Below are 22,851 nucleotides of genomic sequence, written 5' to 3'. Positions count from 1 at the left end.
TGCATGCGTATATCGTGTGGCAGGCACGAAGATACTCTATGCCCAAGGAAGTCAAGGAAATTTCCTTTACGAAAAGATCCTGGACCGACCGGGAATCGAACCCGTCACCCTCAGCATGGTCATGCTGAATACCCGTGCGTTTACCGCCTCGGCTATATGGCACTACCTAAGGAAAGCTATTTATACAAAATTAACCAGAAGACCAACGAGTGTCATCAATAAGTTAAAAGACAGCTTAGTTTCCATATTTTACAGGAAAAATATAGAAACGGAGCCAAAACGACTTTTAGTATTGATTAAAGCGTTTGCCAATGATAGGAACCCTGTACCAGTAATGGTTACATTTTTTAGCTTCGGTTCCTTTTCGCACTATTTGCATGCATTCCTTATGGGGTTAGCCATAACTGGTACACTATGGCGAAAAAGGGTGCAAAGAAGCCGAAATTTTAAGGAAAACGATTTATTTCTACCATGATTTGAGGAAAATGTGGAATTTTAATGAGTGCGACTGTCTTTTGTGAACGTGATCTGTTGTTCACAAAATTTTTCTTGTTGATTTACATCGTTAAATGCTGAAAATGAACTATGGCGAATAATTGGTACTATAGCCATAATTGGTACACTTACCCTAGTATGCTTCTCTGGGCACTGATCAGTTGCAGCTCGTTTATTTCATTATTTAGAATAAAATACTGTCATATCGCTGGAAGAATCAGTTGAAAAATTTTCAGAAAATTTCAAATGACATTCATGAGACATTATATTTTGTAGCATTATCGGGAGAAATTTTGTTGACATTTTTTGAATAACACACACTATCCATTGGAAAAGTATTGCATCACTCCACGAGCAGAAGAGACAAAATAGCAAAGCCGAATACACAATTTTTGTATAAACAACCCGGAAAATAACATTTTTTGTTATTTCACGAGCTGGAACGAATAACTGACACATAATTACAGGATACCAAAGTATTATACCAAGACAAGGTATTGGTCGGTTACCCTGGTATGTAAAATAGTTTATTTTGGTATTTCGTACGTACCTGAACGAGTTATCTGCAGGCATGGAATAGGACAGATCGGTGGAGTACTAGATTTGTAGTAATGAGCTGAATTTTAATATGGTGAGAAGGTCAGTTCTCCGTTTCTGCAATAAAATAGTGCAAAAAGCGTGAGTATTATGATTCCTAGCCTAATTTAATGCTGTTTGAGCAAAACTTTGGGCAACAGTGTTGTTGTTTTCTCCATTTCTTGCGACATAAACAACATAGTTATCCAAAGTTTTGCTCAAGCATCATCAAATTAGGCAAGGAATCATAATACCCACGCATTTTGCACCATTTTATTGCAGAAACGGAGAATTGACCTTCTCACCATACAAAAATTCAGCTCATTACTACAAATCTAGTACTACACCGAACGTGTCCCATTACTCTCATCGTGAAGCAATTCGCGAGTGAAAAACCAACAAACTGTTTACTCACGGTTCCGAGAGTAAACCGTGTGTTCGCAGTTTATTCGCACCCGCTGGCTTCATGAGTTTTTATTTACAAACAACTAGTGGAGGTGCGGGAAGTGCATTTAAGAGCTATTCTAATAGCAAATCATGAATTTATCCATCAGAAAGTAATATTTTGTGTTTCAATGTCCCTGGAAAGCAAAACTGTAGCCATGTAAATGCGTTTTTCATTCGAATGAAAAATGCTCAAAGCGTCTTCGCGAATCAAGACGAGTGCGTACCAGCTTCGTTAGCTCGCGAGTGAAGAAGTGCGAATATATTTTGGCCTCTGTTGTTCACGAGTAGGTTTACTTTGCGTTTGTGACTGCTCAGCTGCAATCCTCACTATTTTCCGTCCTCGACTGATTGAGGTATTATGCAATTATGCAATTTTTGTTCAGGCAGGGATGAAAAATGTCGCGGAATTTCATGATAAAAATGTCATGACATTTTCTATTTACACCACTTCTGGTGTAAATTTCTGTTCGTACGCATCACCAGTCCACAACGCTGATTAGTTATGAATAATCAATGATGTCATCGATTAACATTTCCGACTAAGTGCAGTGAAATTAGCAAATAACGAAATGACATTTTTATGACATTTCCCATCCCTGGATCCAGACGTACCCATGATAGTACGTACATTTTGACTTGATAGTACGTACATCAAAATTTATTTATTTTTTATTATTCAAAAATGAGTTCGAACCATTAGTAGACGTACAGGGTCTCCAGTTAGCTTAGTGGTTAAGGCAATAGATCGCCAATCTGGAGACGACGGTTTCGATTCCCGTTCCAGTCGGGAAACTTTTCTCGACTCCCTGGGCATAGAGTATCATTGTACTTAATGCAATTGCAGGCAAATAAAGCCCTTCAATTAATAACTGTGAAAGTGCTCTAAGAACACTAAGTTGAAGAGAGACAGGCCAAGTTTCAATGTGAACGTCGAGCCACAAAGAAGAAGAAGAAGAAGAAAAAGAAGAAGAAGTAGATGTACAACAGACACTATAAATTTGAGTTATGCAGACTTCTATAACACAGATTTTCATTAAATAGTTTTTTAATTTTGCCAAATGAAAGACGTGGACGTTTGATGTAAGGATTGCAAAAGAGACATTTTCTGCCAGCGAATGGTGTCATTTATCAGTCATCATATCTGTTATCATCTTTCTAGCGTTACATTCCAACTGAGGCAGCCTGTTTCTCAGCTTCTCAGTGTTCTATAAGCACTTCTACGTAGGCATAAGCTCTTCTGGTTTCAAATGACATAGAAAGAGAAACCTCTGCTGAGTTTGAGCCAAAAATATCGAGGTTTAGTGGTGGCGCAATCGCCTCAAAGTTGAATTTTCGAGTAATAAAAAGATATTTTCTTTTCAAATGCTATAACTTTTTCAATTTTCAACCGATTTTCAATATTAATTTTCGAATAACCTTGTAGAACATCAAATTTTTCCAAAGTTATGCAAAATAAGAGTTTGTATAGATTTAATTAATTGTTTTCTTCTTTTAACAAAATAAAACTTTAGGGCCTGATAGTTTTTTAACCACTTGCCCAATATCAATTTTTTAACGTTCTTTCTAGATATTTCTGTTGCCTCTCTTTGTCCCGAGCGAACTATTCGTCGAAGTATTAATTTTCATACTAATTTTCACAAAAAACTGCCAAAACACGCCTCAAAACTTGATTTATTCATGTAAGATTGGAGTTTGTGATGATGTTTTGCAATTTTTTTACTCCAAACCAGCATCACATTTAGGGATATGGAACACAGTGGAGGAAAAAAAACTTCCTTTCATGTTCTAAATGAAAATATATTTTAAAACAGAACACTCCAAAAATTGAAGTTTAAGGTTTCCATGATTATTAACAGTAAATTTGTCACTTCAAGCCCGAAACTAAGCATCAATACAATACAAATTATGCCAAAATTCTCATTTTTATTTTAAAATACGTGTTTTTGAAAGGTTTTTGATATTTATCCATGTTGAAATTATGTTTTAAGGTACAATTTTGTTCACAGCATTTTTAGGCATCAAAATATTTACAAAAGCGCGCAAAAAATTATTTGATATTGGTCAAGTGATTAAAAAGTTATCGGCCCCTATTTGTTTTTTTTTGTAAGAAATGAGATCTTTGAAAACTTATATTTTGCGTGACTTTGGAAAATTTGAATGTTGTACAAGTTTATTCATAATTTAATTTGTAATATTCATAGAAACGATTGAAATCGGTTGAAAATTGAGAAAGTTCTGGCACATGAAGTGAAAGCACCTTTTATTAATCAAAAATTCAACTTTGAACCGATTGCGCCACTGCTAAAACTCGATATTTTTGGCTCAAACTCAGAGGTTTTTTTTTATGTCACTTCAATCCAAAAGAGCTTATGAGTTCCCGGTTTCAGAAACTTTTGAAAAATATGCCGCAGCCTAATTCCTCAAAGCTTTCTTTACCAGTAGAACGTTCTTCCAAAATGAAAAGGCAGATGATGGCTTTAATTGTGTGCTAATAAAAAAAAACTTTCTTTGCGAAGAATACTCTCCAGAACATGAATCAAACAAAACAAGATGCTTATGAAGATTTTTTATTATCGTATGAAGTGAATCAGATCTGAATCACTTGAATATATCGTGAATCACTTGAATATGAAATTAATCGGACATGAATCACTCGAATATGTAGTGAATTAGATCAGAATCACTTGAATATCAAATAAATTAGACCTGAACCACTTCTATGAGAAGTAAATCGAACCTGAGTCACTTGAATATATAGTGAATCACTTGAATATAAAGTGAATCGGACCTGAATCAGTTGGATATGATGTTAATCACTTGAACATGAAGTGAATCAGACCTAAATCACTTAAACATGAAGAAAATCGGATCGGAATCACTTGAATATGAAGTAAATCGCCCGTATTTTTTTATTTTGGCAATAGAATTTCCAAAAAATCAATTTTTCAAAACTATAAAACTTTGAAGAATCATAACTCTTGAACCAGTTGACCGATTTAACTTTTTTTTTTGTTTGAAAGCTATTAAATTGTAGTTTTAAGGAAAAATATGTTGAAGGGGTCAAATTGTGATAAATGCAAAAAATATGTATTTTTTTACGTTTTCATGGTCTCGGGACCAAGCTACCCTGGTTTTATATTTTTTCAGAAAATTCAGGAAATTGGGCGTAGAAAATAAAAAATCGGGGATGTGTTTTTTTTATCTTTCGAGATATGATTTTTTTTGAAAATAAATAGCTTAATATTCCCATACAATCCGAGCAGGAGAAAATAGCTGAAGAATAACTAACTCAGGTATGGAAAACCGAATACCTGCAACCTGAATGAGGTATTAAGTAGCCCTGCATAAGAGGTAAAATACCTAAAATAATAACTGGTGTATATTCGGTGCATAACGCGTGAATAATTATATCAGGTATGGCAATACCTTAATAATAATTGGAGATTTTTCCATACAAATAGCGATTTTTCAATAATTGAATAATACCTCAAGCAGTACTCAACACCAAGCCAATAACTCGTTAAGGTATTTTATCAATACCTAGAAAATACCAAAATAAGTTATTTCAGTTTTGGATAACTGACCCATACCATGTCTTGGTATGATACCTGACGTTGGAATGCTCCAGTGATGTGTCAGTTACTCATTCCTGCTCCGGATACCCTGGTAATGAAAATAACTTATTTTTGTATTTTGTAGGTATTAACGAAATACCTCAATGAGTTATTGGTTTGGTTTCGAGGACTGCTAGAAGTATTATTCAAGTATAGGAGAATCACTATTTGTATGGAAAAAACTTAATACTTTATTCAGGTTGTAGTTATTTGGTTTTCCATACCTGAGTTTGGTATTCTTCAGCTATTTTCTCCTGCTCGGGATGCCATCGCCATCTATTCCATGTGCATTAATGCGGAAGGTAAAATTCAGCAAGAAACTCCACTACAAGGATTTTCCACAAACTTCGTCAAGATTTCTTAGTGGAAATTCTGTAAAAATACCTCTTGGAGTGCCTCTCAGAATTTCTCACAAGATTCCTTCCTTCAGGTCATATTTTTTGGTATTCCTTTTTAAATTCCTTCCGGAGATTCTTTCGAAATCGTACCAGAATTGTTTCAAGATTCGAGAAATTCTTTGCAGGATTCTTTCTTGTACATATTCGATGATTCCTCAATTCCGACTGATTTCTCCTAGAGTTTTTGACGACTTTCCTGCATATCTTCCTTTGTTCGTCCAGAGGTTTTCTCAGTTTTGCTGCCAGAGTCCTTCGTGGGATTTTTCTCAGAGTGCTTCCTGCGATTTGCCACAATATCCACAATAGTTTCTCTTGAAATTCTTCTTGAAGATCTTTCCGGAATTTCTCGCAGAGTTGCTACAAGATCTTCATTCCTGGTATTTGTAATAGAGCTTTTGCAAGGAATTTTAAAGGAGTTTTTCATGAATTTTCTGCAGGAATTCCTCCCGGGATTCATTCCGATGTTTCTCCTGTTTTTTTTTTTCCAAGTAATTTCAGTGAGCTTTTTTTCCACAGTTTCTCCCTGGATTTCTACTTTATCTGGGATATTTTCAAAAGTCTTGCAGGGTTTGTTACGAAGTGTCACAAGAGATTTATCTCGAAATTTCTCCCGTGACTTCTCTCAGAAGATTTCTTTCCGTGTTGGTTCTGGGATTCTCTCAGATTTTTTCTGAATTCACACTGGAACACTTCTTCTCTTCTGAATTTGATTTCGGAGAGGCTTCTGGGATTTCTGAAGGAACTATGGCTCATATTTCTCATGAAGTTCTCCAGTGAGAGTTTTCCCAGACTCTTCCTCGTAGTTTCTTACAGGAATTCTTACAGTGATCCACCTGAAATTTGTTTTACAGTTTTTTTTTTCGAGACAACTCCTGAAACTCTTCCCGGAACTCCTACCAGAAATTGACCCGAGGTTCTGGATGCTCCCTTGATAGTTGCTCTCGGAGTTCTTGCAGGGATTTCCCTTTGGAATATCTCCTTGAATAACTGTAGGAATTCAGGTGACATGTGGCGAGAATCTCCGCAAAGACTTATTGAAGTTCTCGAGAGGAACTTCGGAAGAAATCCTGAGAAAAACTGGAACATCTCGGTAAACGGTAAGATGTTCTGCAGTTTTGAGGAATCATTTTGATTGTTTTAGATTTGTTTATAGTTTCGTAAACTATATGAGTATGAACAAATTCCTCCAGGATTTTTCACATACCCGAGTAGAGGAAAAGAGCTTAATAATAGCATATTTTGATATGGAGATCAAAAAGTGATATGGGTTTGATTGACATAAGAGATAAAAGATCTAAAAATAAAATCAAAAATTTACTCCTGGAACATCATCATCAAATCATATTTAGATTTTTTATGATCTAACCAATAGCAGCGAGCTATTCGTATGATCTTGAAATATCAAATTTTGTTATTGTTCAGATGTTCCAGGAACATTTTTCAGATATTATTTTCAGATCTTTTATCTCTTATATCAATCAAACCAATATCATGTTTTGATCGTCAGTATTTTACCTCTACCAGGGTATGTAGCTTACTGCAGTGATTCCATCTTGAATTCTTCTTGATATTTCACAAGACATTTGTTCGAGGATTTGTCCTGAGATATCTTTAAAGGTTCCTCCAGTGATTGTTCAAGTGCTGTTCTCGAGGTTTCCTTCAGGAATTTCTCCAGAGATCCTTTAAAGATTTCTTCAGAGATTTCATCAGAGATTTCTTCAAGGATTTTTACGCTTGAGATTGCTCCAATAATTCCATTTGGAATTCTTCGAAGTATTTATGCAGGAATGTCTTCCAGAAATTGTTTCAGAACATTTTACTAGAGATTTCTTAAAAAATCATTAGGAGTCCATCCAAGTATTTCTTTAGTAATTTGTTCAAATTATTACTGCAGACAAAGATTTCTTCAAATTTCTACCCAGGGATTCCTACAGAAATTCTTCCAGGAGTTCGCTAAGAACGCTCTCGTGAGATTCCCTAAAGAATTCCTCTTGGGATTGCTTTCGGGATTCATCATGGGGTTTCTTCACAAATTTCTCCAAGATTCCTTCAGGAATTCACCTGGGAATTCCTACTGTGATTCGTTCGGGAACAACTTCCAGGATTATTTTGAAAATGACATGACATAAACTCTTCATGGGATTCCTTCAAGAATTCCTCCTAGAATTCTTCCAGAAACTCCTCCAGCAATTAAACTAAGACTTCCTCCAGGAACTGTTTAGAGATTCCATTAGGAATTCCCCTTGGGACTGCTTTCAAACTTCCTCCTGGGACTTCTTCTAGAACTGATATAGGGATTACTCCAAAAATTCATCTGCATACGCTTTTTAGAAATCCTTCAGCATTTCCATCAGAATTGCAGCGATTTCTTCAGTATTTTCTCCTGGGATTTCTTAAGAAACTCCTCCTAAAATTCCCTCAAAAATTGATACTTGGATTTCTTCGGGAATTCTTCCTGGGATTCATCCAAGAATTCCTCAATGGGTTTCTCCAGAAATTCTTCCTTACCTTACCTTACCGGTCAGGCTAAGGCCGGGGTGGCCTCTGCTGTACATAGTAGCCGCCTCCATTCCACTCGGTCCATGGCTGTTTGTCTCCAGTTCCGCACTCTGCGTAGGGTCCGCAGATCGTCTTCCACTTGGTCGACCCACCTAGCTCGGAAATTCTTCCAGGAATTCCAATTGCCATTGCATTCCTCCAGGAATTCCTTTAAGAATACCTACACAATACCTAACCTCTAGGAATTCCTCCCAGAGATTATCTAGGAATTATTCAAAGAATTTCTCCAGCGATTCCTGCATGAATTCCTTCTGGGAAACCTCTATGAATTTCTTCAAGGATTTCTTCAGGAATCCACCAGGAAATCCTCCAGGGATTCCTTCAGAAATGCACTCAGGAATTCCTTCTTCCTTCCAGGAGTCCTCCAAAAAATTCTCCTGAATTCTTCCAGGGATTGCTTCAGGTTTTCCTTCAGGTATTCCTGTAGGAATTTCTCCAGGAATTTCTTTAGGAATTCCTCCACAGATTCATCCAGGAATTCCTCCAGAGACGGTGCGATGTACAATCTAAATTTTTGATATTAAATTTATTTAGACAAATAAATCATGGTAAAACGGATCATTTTATGGTTTTGCAAAATTTTATAATATCGAATCGATGTGAAAACATCGATTCAAAGCATTTGATTAAATCGGTGAATCGATTCTGCTGGTCCGATTCAAATCGATTCACAAAATCGATGTCTCAGCCAAACTTGCCCAATGCTCCTGCTAGTCCCCAGCAGATATCTCATTGGATCCTTGTGTGAGTGTAGTTGGTCTGGCGATACTGGAGTAGCATTTACGGGCGGTCAATCAAGCTCAAGCAAGCAAGCTAATTTTAAAGTGTTTGAATTTCGTTTGTTTTTAGAAGAAATTTTCGCTGGAAATGTCAAAGAAATTTCTTGCATTTGATCTAAAATAACTGTGCTAAAATCTAAATGACTGAACCGATTTTTGTTTTATATTTGAAAGAGTTAAAAAAAGTTTTTGGAAGAATTTAGCCATTTTTTTATAAAATTAGGGTTAACTTTTAAATTATAATCTTTTAAAATTCCTCCCTGGAGAAAATCTGGAAAACTCAGGGAATTTTATTTTGACAAATGAGTTGACACCCAGCAAATTATGACAAGTTCTGTTATGTATTCCAGAACAAATTCTCCATAAGTTTTGTTATAAATATCTTGGCTCGAGTGACCAAAGTAACAAAAGTTATCCAACTTATTCGCCACAATACAAAAAAAAATCTTACAAATTTTGAATAATGTTATGTTACTGAAAATATAGAAAAGTTATTTTATAGGAAATTTTATTCCGATAGAAAAATCCTGACAATAACATTATATTGACCTATGTTATTTATAACAGTTGGTATAATTTTGTTATAATCTTGTTATGTGGTTCTAGTCGGAAGGGAGAGTTTTTGGTCAAAGTATTCGTTCCATGCAAGTTTTCAAATTTTTGCATAGATTAAAGTTCACGAGGGGGAGGGTGGCCTAAGATGACCAAAATTTAGTTTAACAATATTTGTTTCGATTTTGTGAATTTTACGAGAGGGTGTTTTTATAGGGTTACCTACGAAAGGCTGGAATATGTAAGGCTGAAATTATTGGAGGTTGAACTTCAAAAAGCTGACCATATCGAAACACTAAATAACTTCTGAGAGTCTACCGATTACACCTGAAGATTTCTCACAGTTATTTATGCATTGCCAAACAGACTTGAATATCCACCATAAAACCTGAAATAAATACTTTTTGATTTCATGACGATTGCTTTGCTAACACCTTTTCAATACTAAGTAGATTTCCCAAAACTTTTCAAAATCACTCCACCATGTCAACATAATTATTGCTGTTAAACATACAGTTCATTTCACCCCATGGTCTCCCAATCGAGACCTGCGTTAAATAATAAAGGAAGCGTGAAAAAAGGTGGAGCGCTTCAAAGTACTGAGACGCGAATTTTGAGGGGGTAGTGCTTTGGGGTCAGGTGCTGGGTCAGGTCAGGTCAGGTCAGGTCAGTGTGAAGAAAATGGAATTTCCGCGGTACTGAAACATCAGACCCAACGGGGGATCAGTAGTGCGTATTTGTGCAACCATCATTTAAATGCGAAAAATTGCGGAGCAGAGTGCAAATGAGTTGCGAAGAAAAAGAGTTACGTCGCCGCGGGGAGGAAGCGAAAAACTAGCGCGAAAACCGGGAGAAAAGTGGCTGACATTTGACAGCTGCTCCGGGGTGAAAAATAAAATCAGGTCATGCACCGCAAAAAACGGTGAATAGAAGCAAAAAAAAAACGGCGAAGCAGAAATCAGTGCATGCCCATATTTTTAGAATTTTTAACCGACGACCGACGACGGGGAGCGCTAGTATACGCTAGTTTTGGGCCTAAACGGGAACGGAATTTGCCGGTGGCTCAAATAGCTGGCCCTGTCCCAGCATCCACGAGCGCACGACACACACACGGAGAGAAAGAGTACAGTGAATTTCGTGCAAAATAGAAAGCCGTAAACGTGAGATGGCTGAAGGTATAAAATCGTCGTAACAGTCCTGGCACAGCTGTTTGTGACATGCATGAGTGAAGACAGGGAAATAAATACAAATGATGGGATGTAACAACGGGCAGCCCTACCAGGAGGTGGTCGAGAAACACGATTTTTCTGTGGGATGTACGATTGTGGTGATGATGATGATGGTGGTTGATCTTGCAAGGGAAACAATGAAATTTTATGTTTGGTTCGCAAATAAAAAAAAACTTGGCATTCGTTGTATGTACACATTTTCGATTTCAAGGTTAGACGAATACACGAGATTAGAGCACAAACGAAAAAAAAAAAATAGATTGCAAATTTGAAATGTGTCAAAATACGTAGCGTCTGAATCAAACGTCGATCCATCGGTACAGTGAACCTCATTGTTTGGCACCAAGTTGTGCCAGTGCTCTTCAGTTAGATAGATGATAGGGTGATTATTCGGGCTGGGCAGTACCGATAGTAGATAGGGCTTATCAGCTACTATCAAAACCGATAGCTAACGGTTGTCGTGGATTTTTTGGCAAATCACGTGTGTCTGCATTGTTGTGGTTCCAGTGAAATGATACGGAGATTGATGGCTAATAAGCTATAGAAAAAACTTGTCTTCTTCCTCTTTTTCGTTGAAGTACTTGATTGGATTTTCTTGAAATTTAAACCAGAAATTCTCTTAATTTGCATAACTGATTTTTTCTTAAAACTCAAGATAAGATTGACTTGGAACACCGGAATGGATTTTACTATAATTCGAAAACATAACTTTGCTTCAAATACTCTATAGGATTCCCGTCGAGGTTCTTGTGACATCCCATACAACATTTTCCTCAAAACTTGAGATTTGTCTCGAAAACTTTGACGGGGCTTTAATTGGACGCATGCCAAAATTTCTCTAAAATCCTCACCAGGACTCCCCTGAAAACTTGGGAAGGCTTTCCTGACATCCTGGACATGAATACCCTGAAATTCTCGACAGGATTTCCTTGGAAGCCTCGGTCGGATTTTCCTGAAATCTTCGGCAGGATTTCCCTGAAATCCTCGACAGGATTTCTTTGGAAGCCTCGGTCGGATTTTCCTGAAATCTTCGGCAGGATTTCCCTGAAATCCTCGGCAGGATTTCCCTGAAATCCTCGGCAGGATTTCCCTGAAATCCTCGGCAGGATTTCCCTGAAATCCTCGGCAGGATTTCCCTGAAATCCTCGGCAGGATTTCCCTGAAATCCTCGGCAGGATTTCCCTGAAATCCTCGGCAGGATTTCCCTGAAATCCTCGGCAGGATTTCCCTGAAATCCTCGGCAGGATTTCCCTGAAATCCTCGGCAGGATTTCCCTGAAATCCTCGGCAGGATTTCCCTGAAATCCTCGGCAGGATTTCCCTGAAATCCTCGGCAGGATTTCCCTGAAATCCTCGGCAGGATTTCCCTGAAATCCTCGGCAGGATTTCCCTGAAATCCTCGGCAGGATTTCCCTGAAATCCTCGGCAGGATTTCCCTGAAATCCTCGGCAGGATTTCCCTGAAATCCTCGGCAGGATTTCCCTGAAATCCTCGGCAGGATTTCCCTGATATCCTCGGCAGGATTTCCCTGAAATCCTCGGCAGGATTTCCCTGAAATCCTCGGCAGGATTTCCCTGAAATCCTCGGCAGGATTTCCCTGAAATCCTCGGCAGGATTTCCCTGAAATCCTCGGCAGGATTTCCCTGAAATCCTCGGCAGGATTTCCCTGAAATCCTTGGCAGGATTTCCCTGAAATCTTTGGCAGGATTTCCCTGCAATCCTTGGAAGGATTTCCCTGAAATCCTCGGCAGAATTTCCCTGAAATCCTCGACAGGATTTCCCGGAAATCCTCGACAATATTTCCCTGAAATCCTCGACAGAATATCCCTGTGATCTTCGACAGGATCCCTGAAATCCTCGACAGGATTTCTCTGAAATTCTCGACAAGATTTCTCTGAAATTCTCGACAGGATTTCTCTGAAATCCTCGACAGAATTTCTCTGAATTCTTCGACAGGATTTCTCTGAAATCCTCGACAGGATTTCTCTGAAATCCTCGGCAGGATTTCCCTGAAATCCTCGGCAGGATTTCCCTGAAATCCTCGGCAGGATTTCCCTGAAATCCTCGGCAGGATTTCCCTGAAATCCTTGGCAGGATTTCCCTGCAATCCTTGGCAGGATTTCCCTGAAATCCTTGGCAGGATTTCCCTGAAATCCTCGGCAGGATTTCTCTTATATCCTCGAAAGGATTTCTCTGAAATCCTCGAAAGGATTTCTCTGAAATCCTCGAAAGGATTTCTCTGAAATCCTCGAAATGATTTCTCTGAAATCCTCGAAATGATTTCTCTGAATTACTCGAAAGATTTCCCTGAAATCCTCGACAAGATTTCGCTGAAATCCTCGAAAGGATTTCTCTGAAATCCTCGAAAGGATTTTTCTGAAATTCTCGAAAGGATTTCTCTGAAATCCTCGAAAGGATTTTTCTGAAATTCTCGAAAGGATTTCTCTCAAATCCTCGAAAGGATTTCTCTGAAATCCTCGAAAGGATTTCTCTGAAATCCTCGAAAGGATTTCTCTGAAATCCTCGAAAGGATTTCTCTGAAATCCTCGAAAGGATTTCTCTGAAATCCTCGAAAGGATTTCTCTGAAATCCTCGAAAGGATTTCTCTGAAATCCTCGAAAGGATTTCTCTGAAATCCTCGAAAGGATTTCTCTGAAATCCTCGAAAGGATTTCTCTGAAATCCTCGAAAGGATTTCTCTGAAATCCTCGAAAGGATTTCTCTGAAATCCTCGAAAGGATTTCTCTGAAATCCTCGAAAGGATTTCTCTGAAATCCTCGAAAGGATTTCTCTGAAATCCTCGAAAGGATTTCTCTGAAATCCTCGAAAGGATTTCTCTGAAATCCTCGAAAGGATTTCTCTGAAATCCTCGAAAGGATTTCTCTGAAATCCTCGAAAGGATTTCTCTGAAATCCTCGAAAGGATTTCTCTGAAATCCTCGACAGGATTTCTCTGAAATCTTGAAAAGGATTTCTCTGAAATCCTCAAAAGGATTTCTCTGAAATCCTCAAAAGGATTTCTCTGAAATCCTCAAAATGATTTCTCTGAAATCCTCAAAAGGATTTCTCTGAAATCCTCGACAGGATTCCTCTGAAATCTTGAAAAGGATTTCTCTGAAATCCTCAAAAGGATTTCTCTGAAATCCTCAAAAGGATTTCTCTGAAATCCTCGACAGGATTCCTCTGAAATCTTCGACAGGATTTCTCCTGAATCTTCGGCAGGATTTCTCTGAAAACTTCGACAAGATTTCCCTGAAATCCTCAACAGGATCTTCCCGAAATTCTCGATGGGATTTCCCTGTAATCCTCGACAGGATTTCTCTAAAATCCTCTACTGGATTTTCCTGAAATCCTAGGCTGAATTTCCTTGAATTATTTTTAAGCATTTCCCTAAAATATTGGACAGGGTTTTCCTGAAATTTTCAGCTAGATTTTCCTGAAGTTCCCCCAGGATTTCTCTGAAATCCTCGGAAGGATTTTCCTGACATCCTCGCCTATCTAAGGGAGAAACTTATCAATTACTACCCGACCCAAAAAGAACAATTTATCCTCATAGATAATCCTCTCGCTTCCAATCAATGCCAGTCCGCAGAAAGTTAACACCAGATCGCAGACAAACCAATTCAATTTAGGGTGGCTTTTCCGAGACCATTTCAATGCGGCAGATTTTTCTACCCCAGCTGTGTACAAATTTTATCCCGACGGTCTGGCCTAGCCGGCCAGATTCAGCCTCCCGCAGTAATCGAATAATTTTCACAAACAAATGTATAGACTGGACGGCATGAGGTGGGGAGCACCAGTAGTGGTCAGCAGTCGTGACGACACACCGCAACACACCCTATACCTAGTTGCCAGGTACCGATGTGATTCGATGCGATGGATGTTGCAATCACAACGGCGGCTGTTCCGGATTGTTGACGGGACCGACTATGGGAGGGGTTGAAAGACAAACAGAACGTGACTCACATGGCAAAATGTGTCAACGCTCTGCTACAGTGTTGGTCAAAACATTTGTTTTTTTTCGGGATTTTGACAAAAATATTTTGAAGGCTGATTTTTAGTTGTTTTTTTTTAATTATTAAGTGGAAACCTGGATATATTTTTTCTTTCAAGGTAAATATTCGTCAAATCAAAATAAAATAACAAAAAAAATGTCCTAAAAATTAAATGATCATGAATCTACCAATGACTAAAATATTAACGCGCACTGAAACGGCAAAAATTAGCAATAGCCAATATCTCACAGAAATAATATAAAAAACTATCAAAGTCTTTGATAACAGAGCGATGTTCCTTCTTTTTATATGTAGTCTAACCGAAAATTTTATTGCTTCACCCATACAAAGTGTTAGGCGATTTTGAAAACATTAAAATATAATGCTACGTAGGTAAATGACGTATAAAAATGTCACAAACAGCAATCTTCCATAGGCGAATCAAATCTTATAAATGTGAAAAAAAAATAATATAAAATTTAAAAAAAAAATAAATAAATTTTTTCAGACTTGAATGGAAATGGTCGCAAATCCTAATTTCAGAAATAAAAAGAATCATAGACAATGTGAAGCGGTATTTAATAACTTCTGAAGTAGGGGAAATTACCTATTCTCGGCCGTTTTGTTCTCTTCGTCTTTGGAGGTTTTTTGAAACCTATTGAACTCAGAGTTGGTCTCAAATCCTTCCCAACTAAGCTGAATTATATGGCCAAGTTTCAGGCAATTTGGCCCTGGGCTTGGATTATATCTTCCAGGAAGCTTTGATTTCAGGCATGTGGTCGATGGCCTTTGCAGCAATGATTGGAATAGCTGAATGTATAATCAATGGCAAACAATTCTGTAAGAATCAGATCTTCAAGTCATCTGATATAGTTATACTGATCATGACGCTGCATAGTAGGGTTTGGGACCATTTGGGCAGGAGCACCTATTTTGGGCACTTGCTGCTATAACTCAGTCAATTTCAAACCGATTGACTTGAATTTTGAAACATGACTAGTTACTGTGCCTAGCTGATCGTGTCTCAAAAATCAAGCCAATCGGTTCAAAATTGACTGAGTTACAGCAGCAAGTGCCCAAAATAGGTGCTCCTGCCCAAATGGTCCCAGACCCTATATCGAACATTTGTCGAAGTCATTTATGTGTCGGGAAAATATAATTCCAAGTTGGAGAGAATATTACAAACTGAGGGAGGGTAATAGGCCCAGTCAGACCCCTGAATGGGCAATGTGGGTTAGTTTATGGGAATGCCATTGAAGGTTTGTAATATTCTCCGAGGCTTTCGAAATCCAACAGGGCGCGTCCCCGGGTTGCGGATAGGGGGAAAAGGGAGATTTTTCACATTTGTACTGTAATCAGCCAATGTGGTATTATCTCCTATGGTGTTGTAGTGCGAATGAATGATCTCATTCTATGGGAATTCGAACCTTGTAATGTATTGTTTATCAACTTCAATTTTCTAAGCTTGATAAGGTTTTGAAGACAAACATGAGATGAGAGAATTGCCTAATAGGAAAGTCACATCAGCAAAGCTTTTACATATGCAAATGCTATCCATGGGGTCATGTCTAGCATTTAATATGTATGGCAATGACTGATTCTTACCTAGCAGGGGTACTACAAGACCACGCGGACAATTCGATTAAAGGCTTAATTGGGAATAATATATTTTCCAGAACTGAAGGGAGATTTTTTCCGGGGTGACTGGCGAGTCGGAGAGTGTAGAAGTTTCCGTTTGTTATAATTGACAAAATAAACAATCGGGCGCTTTTTCTTTATATGACTTGCTTGGTATTTTGTGAATTATTGTTTTTTGGTTTTGGAAGGTATGCGATTCACTATTGAGCCTTAAAATTATTTTGCATCTGAATAGCATTGATATTGTCAAGTCTGTACCAACACCCTAATCCCACACCAAAATACCCTTTTCCTATCCCATGGCGTTTATGTGGTCAGCAAAGACTATTCAGCCATTACCCCTCCTTATCATCGGCTTTGGACTGACTTGCGCTCTCATTGCCCCACCAAATGCTGCAAAATGAAAATGAAAATGAAAGTTTCAGGCAATTTGGCTGACAAAAACCCCCCATGACGAAGAGAACAAACCTGTCGATAATACCCATTGTCACCCTATTTTCATCAAGCAAAAATTTTTGCTTTCTAAAATATTGTAAGATGTATGTTACATTGTATCGTGAGGATAATATTCTGTTTGTTGGCTCAGTTGCAACTATTTTGGTCAATACAGTTCACCATCAGGGGTGACATGCCAGCCAGTTAGCGTCCGTGATTGACAACCAAACCAGATTCTGGGTTTACCACCCTGGCAGCCACGTGGGTTCCAGTCTGTGCGCGGGAATTTGGGAGCCGAATCCCTTGGGCATCCAACAAAGGGAATTGGCGCCCATGAGTTGGGCTGGCGACCCCACAACGGGAAGGGGGTGAGGGTTACCATGGCAAAAATCAATACTGCCGCGTCGCGTAGTCGGGAAATCAATTTTCGGCGTCGGACGACGACGACAACGACGCCAACGACAGGAAATGGGATCAGCAGCATGCGTGATGACACGGAAAGTTTACGGTGTCTGAGCTGAGTGGAATGAGGAGGTGTCATTGGGTTTGTTCCGTTTTATTTGTGACGAAATACTCTCGCGTGCGATGACCGGCAGGATATACACTCTCCGGCCACGGGACGTTAACAGTACGGGATGAGTGTAAATGTGAGTTTATGGGAATGTCGTAACACGATATCCCATTGTAATATACTTGGAACATGATTCTGTTTTACTTGGCAATACTGGCGGGCTGTTGGCGTGAATACTGGGAGTAGAAACGGACGGTCAATCACAGAATAGGTTACGCGAGTGGGCGGTAATGGATTTTTTTCTTTTCTTGTGAAAACAAACAATTGGTAGAAACTAGAGCAAAGAACCTAGTTCCGCCCGATAGACTAGGAGAAATTGCACTATAATCATCTACAGAACTCCAGGAGAATCCTCCTAGGGTTCCAGAAGAGTCTTCCTAGAATTCCAGCAGAATCTCACCAGGATTCCAAGGAAATCCTTGACAGAATTCCTAAAGAATCATTTTTTAGGATCCCGAGAGATCCCTGTCAGGATTCCGAGAGAATCCCTGTCAGGATTCCGAGAGAATCCCTGTCAGGATTCCGAGAGAATCCCTGTCAGGATTCCGAGAGAATCCGTGTCAGGATTCCGAGAGAATCCCTGTCAGGATTCCGAGAGAATCCCTGTCAGGATTCCGAGAGAATCCCTGTCAGGATTCCGAGAGAATCCCTGTCAGGATTCCGAGAGAATCCCTGTCAGGATTCTGAGAGAATCCCTGTCAGGATACCGAGAGAATCCCTGTCAGGATTCCGAAAGAATCCCTGTCAGGATTCCGAGAGAATCCCTGTCAGAATTCCGAGAGAATCCCTGTCAGGATTCCGAGAGAATCCCTGTCAGGATTCCGAGAGAATCCCTGTCAGGATTCCGAGAGAATCCCTGTCAGGATTCCGAGAGAATCCCTGTCAGGATTCCGAGAGAATCCCTGTCAGGATTCCGAGAGAATCCCCGTCAGGATTCCGAGAGAATCCCCGTCAGGATTCCGAGAGAATCCCCGTCAGGATTCCGAGAGAATCCCCGTCAGGATTCCGAGAGAATCCCCGTCAGGATTCCGAGAGAATCCCCGTCAGGATTCCGAGAGAATCCCCGTCAGGATTCCGAGAGAATCCCCGTCAGGATTCCGAGAGAATCCCCGTCAGGATTCCGAGAGAATCCCCGTCAGGATTCCGAGAGAATCCCCGTCAGGATTCCGAGAGAATCCCCGTCAGGATTCCGAGAGAATCCCCGTCAGGATTCCGAGAGAATCCCCGTCAGGATTCCGAGAGAATCCCCGTCAGGATTCCGAGAGAATCCCCGTCAGGATTCCGAGAGAATCCCCGTCAGGATTCCGAGAGAATCCCTGTCAGGATTCCGAGAGAATCCCTGTCAGGATTCCGAGAGAATCCCTGTCAGGATTCCGAGAGAATCCCCTTCAGGATTCCGAGAGAATCCCTGTCAGGATTCCGAGAGAATCCCTGTCAGGATTCCGAGAGAATCCCTGTCAGGATTCCGAGAGAATCCCTGTCAGGATTCCGAGAGAATCCCTGTCAGGATTCCGAGAGAATCCCTGTCAGGATTCCGAGAGAATCCCTGTCAGGATTCCGAGAGAATCCCTGTCAGGATTCCGAGAGAATCCCTGTCAGGATTCCGAGAGAATCCCTGTCAGCATTCCGAGAGAATCCCTGTCAGGATTCCGAGAGAATTCCTGTCAGGATTCCGAGAGAATCCCTGTCAGGATTCCGAGAGAATCCCTGTCAGGATTCCGAGAGAATCCCTGTCAGGATTCCGAGAGAATCCCTGTCAGGATTCCGAGAGAATCCCTGTCAGGATTCCGAGAGAATCCCTGTCAGGATTCCGAGAGAATCCCTGTCAGGATTCCGAGAGAATCCCTGTCAGGATTCCGAGAGAATCCCTGTCAGGATTCCGAGAGAATCCCTGTCAGGATTCCGAGAGAATCCCTGTCAGGATTCCGAGAGAATCCCTGTCAGGATTCCGAGAGAATCCCTGTCAGGATTCCGAGAGAATCCCTGTCAGGATTCCGAGAGAATCCCTGTCAGGATTCCGAGAGAATCCCTGTCAGGATTCCGAGAGAATCCCTGTCAGGATTCCGAAAGAATCCCTGTCAGGATTCCGAGAGAATCCCTGTCAGAATTCCGAGAGAATCCCTGTCAGGATTCCGAGAGAATCCCTGTCAGGATTCCGAGAGAATCCCTGTCAGGATTCCGAGAGAATCCCTGTCAGGATTCCGAGAGAATCCCTGTCAGGATTCCGAGAGAATCCCCGTCAGGATTCCGAGAGAATCCCCGTCAGGATTCCGAGAGAATCCCCGTCAGGATTCCGAGAGAATCCCCGTCAGGATTCCGAGAGAATCCCCGTCAGGATTCCGAGAGAATCCCCGTCAGGATTCCGAGAGAATCCCCGTCAGGATTCCGAGAGAATCCCCGTCAGGATTCCGAGAGAATCCCCGTCAGGATTCCGAGAGAATCCCCGTCAGGATTCCGAGAGAATCCCCGTCAGGATTCCGAGAGAATCCCCGTCAGGATTCCGAGAGAATCCCTGTCAGGATTCCGAGAGAATCCCCTTCAGGATTCCGAGAGAATCCCTGTCAGGATTCCGAGAGAATCCCTGTCAGGATTCCGAGAGAATCCCTGTCAGGATTCCGAGAGAATCCCTGTCAGGATTCCGAGAGAATCCCTGTCAGGATTCCGAGAGAATCCCTGTCAGGATTCCGAGAGAATCCCTGTCAGGATTCCGAGAGAATCCCTGTCAGGATTCCGAGAGAATCCCTGTCAGCATTCCGAGAGAATCCCTGTCAGGATTCCGAGAGAATTCCTGTCAGGATTCCGAGAGAATCCCTGTCAGGATTCCGAGAGAATCCCTGTCAGGATTCCGAGAGAATCCCTGTCAGGATTCCGAGAGAATCCCTGTCAGGATTCCGAGAGAATCCCTGTCAGGATTCCGAGAGAATCCCTGTCAGGATTCCGAGAGAATCCCTGTCAGGATTCCGAGAGAATCCCTGTCAGGATTCCGAGAGAATCCCTGTCAGGATTCCGAGAGAATCCCTGTCAGGATTCCGAGAGAATCCCTGTCAGGATTCCGAGAGAATCCCTGTCAGGATTCCGAGAGAATCCCTGTCAGGATTCCGAGAGAATCCCTGTCAGGATTCCGAGAGAATCCCTGTCAGGATTCCGAGAGAATCCCTGTCAGGATTCCGAGAGAATCCCTGTCAGGATTCCGAGAGAATCCCTGTCAGGATTCCGAGAGAATCCCTGTCAGGATTCCGAGAGAATCCCTGTCAGGATTCCGAGAGAATCCCTGTCAGGATTCCGAGAGAATCCCTGTCAGGATTCCGAGAGAATCCCTGTCAGGATTCCGAGAGAATCCCTGTCAGGATTCCGAGAGAATCCCTGTCAGGATTCCGAGAGAATCCCTGTCAGGATTCCGAGAGAATCCCTGTCAGGATTCCGAGAGAATCCCTGTCAGGATTCCGAGAGAATCCCTGTCAGGATTCCGAGAGAATCCCTGTCAGGATTCCGAGAGAATCCCTGTCAGGATTCCGAGAGAATCCCTGTCAGGATTCCGAGAGAATCCCTGTCAGGATTCCGAGAGAATCCCTGTCAGGATTCCGAGAGAATCCCTGTCAGGATTCCGAGAGAATCCCTGTCAGGATTCCGAGAGAATCCCTGTCAGGATTCCGAGAGAATCCCTGTCAGGATTCCGAGAGAATCCCTGTCAGGATTCCGAGAGAATCCCTGTCAGGATTCCGAGAGAATCCCTGTCAGGATTCCGAGAGAATCCCTGTCAGGATTCCGAGAGAATCCCTGTCAGGATTCCGAGAGAATCCCTGTCAGGATTCCGAGAGAATCCCTGTCAGGATTCCGAGAGAATCCCTGTCAGGATTCCGAGAGAATCCCTGTCAGGATTCCGAGAGAATCCCTGTCAGGATTCCGAGAGAATCCCTGTCAGGATTCCGAGAGAATCCCTGTCAGGATTCCGAGAGAATCCCTGTCAGGATTCCGAGAGAACCCCTGTCAGGATTCCGAGAGAACCCCTGTCAGGATTCCGAGAGAATCCCTGTCAGGATTCCGAGAGAATCCCTGTCAGGATTCCGAGAGAATCCCTGTCAGGATTCCGAGAGAATCCCTGTCAGGATTCCGAGAGAATCCCTGTCAGGATTCCGAGAGAATCCCTGTCAGGATTCCGAGAGAATCCCTGTCAGGATTCCGAGAGAATCCCTGTCAGGATTCCGAGAGAATCCCTGTCAGGATTCCGAGAGAATCCCTGTCAGGATTCCGAGAGAATCCCTGTCAGGATTCCGAGAGAATCCCTGTCAGGATTCCGAGAGAATCCCTGTCAGGATTCCGAGAGAATCCCTGTCAGGATTCCGAGAGAATCCCTGTCAGGATTCCGAGAGAATCCCTGTCAGGATTCCGAGAGAATCCCTGTCAGGATTCCGAGAGAATCCCTGTCAGGATTCCGAGAGAATCCCTGTCAGGATTCCGAGAGAATCCCTGTCAGGATTCCGAGAGAATCCCTGTCAGGATTCCGAGAGAATCCCTGTCAGGATTCCGAGAGAATCCCTGTCAGGATTCCGAGAGAATCCCTGTCAGGATTCCGAGAGAATCCCTGTCAGGATTCCGAGAGAATCCCTGTCAGGATTCCGAGAGAATCCCTGTCAGGATTCCGAGAGAATCCCTGTCAGGATTCCGAGAGAATCCCTGTCAGGATTCCGAGAGAATCCCTGTCAGGATTCCGAGAGAATCCCTGTCAGGATTCCGAGAGAATCCCTGTCAGGATTCCGAGAGAATCCCTGTCAGGATTCCGAGAGAATCCCTGTCAGGATTCCGAGAGAATCCCTGTCAGGATTCCGAGAGAATCCCTGTCAGGATTCCGAGAGAATCCCTGTCAGGATTCCGAGAGAATCCCTGTCAGGATTCCGAGAGAATCCCTGTCAGGATTCCGAGAGAATCCCTGTCAGGATTCCGAGAGAATCCCTGTCAGGATTCCGAGAGAATCCCTGTCAGGATTCCGAGAGAATCCCTGTCAGGATTCCGAGAGAATCCCTGTCAGGATTCCGAGAGAATCGCTGTCAGGATTCCGAGAGAATCGCTGTCAGGATTCCGAGAGAATCGCTGTCAGGATTCCGAGAGAATCGCTGTCAGGATTCCGAGAGAATCGCTGTCAGGATTCCGAGAGAATCCCTGTCAGGATTCCGAGAGAATCCCTGTCAGGATTCCGAGAGAATCCCTGTCAGGATTCCGAGAGAATCCCTGTCAGGATTCCGAGAGAATCCCTGTCAGGATTCCGAGAGAATCCCTGTCAGGATTCCGAGAGAATCCCTGTCAGGATTCCGAGAGAATCCCTGTCAGGATTCCGAGAGAATCCCTGTCAGGATTCCGAGAGAATCCCTGTCAGGATTCCGAGAGAATCCCTGTCAGGATTCCGAGAGAATCCCTGTTAGGATTCCGAGGGAATCCCTGTCAGGATTCCGAGAGAATTCCTGTCAGGATTCCTAAAGAATCCCTGTTAGGATTCCGAGGGAATCCCTGTCAGGATTCCGAGAGAATCCCTGTCAGGATTCCGAGAGAATCCCTGTCAGGATTCCGAGAG

At 41.7% G+C, this 22,851-nt stretch overlaps 1 protein-coding gene and 1 long non-coding RNA gene across 6 annotated transcripts in view; both read left to right on the top strand.

Moving 5' to 3' along the window:
- Positions 1-22,851, top strand: part of LOC109412528 (AF4/FMR2 family member lilli) — a 635,361-nt gene that overhangs the window by 291,590 nt on the left and 320,920 nt on the right. The window lies entirely within an intron of this gene.
- The window catches only part of LOC134288224 (uncharacterized), a 125,971-nt gene that overhangs the window by 1,426 nt on the left and 101,694 nt on the right, over positions 1-22,851 (top strand). The window lies entirely within an intron of this gene.

Source organism: Aedes albopictus, chromosome 2 (assembly GCF_035046485.1).
Source record: "Aedes albopictus strain Foshan chromosome 2, AalbF5, whole genome shotgun sequence".
Lineage (NCBI taxonomy): Eukaryota > Metazoa > Arthropoda > Insecta > Diptera > Culicidae > Aedes > Aedes albopictus.
Note: the sequence above shows the minus strand (reverse complement) of the source record. Positions and strands in the feature narration are given on the sequence as shown.